This window comes from Orycteropus afer, unplaced genomic scaffold (genome assembly GCF_000298275.1).
Source record: "Orycteropus afer afer isolate SDZICR_OR568_19922 unplaced genomic scaffold, OryAfe1.0 scaffold01686, whole genome shotgun sequence".
In the NCBI taxonomy this organism is placed as follows: Eukaryota; Metazoa; Chordata; class Mammalia; order Tubulidentata; family Orycteropodidae; genus Orycteropus; species Orycteropus afer.
Window position 1 is genome coordinate 11851 of NW_006923273.1, and position 3128 is coordinate 14978.

The 3128-nt window shown below is 36.5% G+C and overlaps 1 pseudogene; it reads right to left on the reverse strand.

Annotated features, from left to right (window-relative positions):
• Positions 1-756: 756 nt before the first annotated feature.
• Positions 757-1610, reverse strand: LOC103213357 (annotated as a pseudogene).
• Between the last annotated feature and the right edge of the window lie 1518 nt (positions 1611-3128).

The window sequence follows — 3128 nt, forward strand, 5'->3', positions numbered from 1 at the left end:
GTATGATTTAGAATTTTACTTCATGTATAAGGCTATTTATGATGGATGCCATATTAAGTCAATTCATTTACACAAATTTATCTTCTGTATAGGTACAACTTTAAAGACATGAATTTCATAAGTACTTTTTACTTCACTAATCTGTGCCAGGGACCATGGTAAACACTAGGGACACTGAGTGGAATAAGAAAACAGGATCATAATGAGAATTGAAACAGCCAATGCGGTATGAAACAAAGTCATATGCAAAAGTCTACATTATCAGGAAATGAACTTAAAGTAGTGAGGTAGAAAAGTATGATGAAAAACAAAGTGAAGAACTATATCCAGATATTATTCTCTACAAAATAATTATATAAATGGTCTTAATTCCCAACTGTAGTTTTTTCTATAGAAGTAGGATAACTCATCACTTTTCTTTCAGGAAAAGAAAGGAAAAAATTACTTGTGATATTATATGTCATTTGAGAAGAAGCTATTCTTTGTTATACCCATGTCACATGTGAAGTAAATGGGGATTTCTACATAATTTCTGATTCGAGTTTGGACATACCTTTGTGGAAGTAGGAAAAAAGAGAAAGGCGACAGTTGTCTGGATAACAGAGAAATCAGAAAGGGATTTGTTTACAATGAAAGACATTGAAATTCTAGGACAGAAATAGAAAAAGGAAGCTTCTGCTTTCATGTTCTGACAAACCAATCACAATTTCTGGCTTTGAGGCTTTGAGCCTTGCAGTCATGGTTGCAATAATTTCTTCAGCCCCAGGACACATGGCCCTTTATGACTTCCTTCCTGTACAATCTCCTCAGAGCCTCCTGTATGTCTCTATTCCTCAGGCTGTAGATGAAGGGGTTCAGCATGGGCGTGACCACAGTGTACAAAACCGAGGCTGCTGTACCTGAATGCGCATTGTGTATACCAATAGAACTGAGATACACTCCTATGTTTGTGAAATAAAATAAGGAGACAACTGACAGGTGAGAAGCACAAGTGGAAAAGGCTTTATACTTCCCCTGAGTTGATGAGATTGCATGAATGGAGGAAACAATCTTAGAGTAGGAGAAAAAGAACCCAGTGAGGGGACCTCCACCTAACAGTACAGCAGCACAATACATCACTACATAGTTGATGAAAGTGTCAGAGCAGGCACTTTGTATCACCTGATTCAGTTCACAGAAAAACTGGGGGATTTCCGTATCTGTACAAAAAGACAGCCACAACACCATTAAAGTTTCTAACAAGGAATGCAGGACACTGATGATCCAGGACACATGACCAGCAGTCCACACAGCCAGGGGTTCATGATGACCATGTAGTGAAGGGGGTGACAGATGGCCACAAAGTGGTCATAGGCCATCACAGTCAGGAGGAATTTGTCCAACCCTCCAAAAAGTAGATAAAATTATATCTGAGTGATGCAGCCTTCATAGGTGATGACTTTGGTCTGCATCTGCATATTCACAAGCATTTTTGGGACAGTGTTGGAGGTGGAACAGGTGTCTATGAAGGACAGGTTGGCTAGGAAGAAGTACATGGTTGTGTGGAGATAAGAGTCTGAGATGATGGCCAGGATGATGAGTAGGTTTCCAAGCACAGTGATCAGGTACATGGACAGGAACAGATGAAAGAAGAAAGACTACAGTTCTGGTTTCTCTGAAAATCCCAGAAGAAGAAATTGTGAAATTTGTGTATAATTTCCTGGTTCCATGTGGTTGGTGGTACTACCAGAAAAGAGAGAATATGAGTAATTTTCACACTGACAGTTTACAAACATAGTAGAAATGTTATAATTTATATTTTCCAGTCAAAAGTTATTTTAAAATATAAATAATTTGTAGTTATGATTTATTTATTTTGCATAGTTTAAAATCAGAAAGGGAGTGTGTCAGGGTTGTATCCTTTCACCATACTTATTCAATCAGTATGCTCAACACATAATCCAAGAAGCTAAACTAGATGAAGAATGTGACATCAGGATTGGAGGAAGACTATTAACAACCTGTGATATGCAGATGGCACAACCTCACTTGCTGAAAATAAAGGTGACTTGAAGCACTTATTGATCAAGATCAAAGAGTACAATCATCAGTCACTAAAAATAATGAATCAGAATGCTTCTTGTTGATTGGAAGGACTATTGAGTGAAGCAGAAAGAGAGGAGGGAAGCTAAGAAAAAATGACTGCATTAAAATTACAGATCATTTAAACTGTGTATCTGATTTTCTACCCATTTGTATAGAAGAGTAAGCATTACATAGAAAGAAAAGTTCAAGAGAAAATGAGAATCATGGAATAACAACAGTACAATGAGAATGAACTCGTGGTTTCAACACACATACTACCACTGAATTGAAACTGAAAACTAACTTCTGGAAGAAAATATGTAAAATAGCTATAGTTCAAAGACATCAACATGAGTCACTAATTCAAGGTTAATTTAGCCTAACACCAAACCAAACCAGTTGCGTTTGAGTCGGTTCTAACTCATAGCAGCCCTAGAGCAAGTGTAGAACCATCCTATAGTGTTTCCAAGACTATAAATATTTGATGAAGCCAATTGTCACATCTTTCTCCCACAGAGTGGTTGGTGGGTTTCAGGTGCTAACGTTTCTGTTAGCAGTTGACTGTTTAATCATTGCACCACTAGGACTGCTTATTAATTTGATAAGGTCCTAAAAATAAAACAATATAAAAATGCTATTGTTTTTGTTTCAAATCGGGAGAGGAAATAGGATCTAAGCTCAAAATTTCATCCCATATAAACAACCTATATAAACGTGTGGATTAATATATGCTCATGAAACTAAGAGTGACTTTTAGTTTGATGATAAAGAAGAAAGCCTTCCAAAGATGCAGGTTGATGCTGCTTTTAAAAACAGATCTAATCACAAAAGGCAAAAAAGTATAATGAGGAAAAGCAAAGATAGGATTCATTAATACAAAGGATGCGAGAGACCTGCTTACTTTTGAAAAGCAATGGAGAAGATACAATATGGATTCAAAGATACTAAGTTTCACACATTCTCCCCCAATACATGGACTCATACCTAAAAGAACTAAACAGTAAAGTTGGTGACTAAGCTACAATTCTTTATTTTGAAAAATGCAACCAAAAACAAAAACAAAA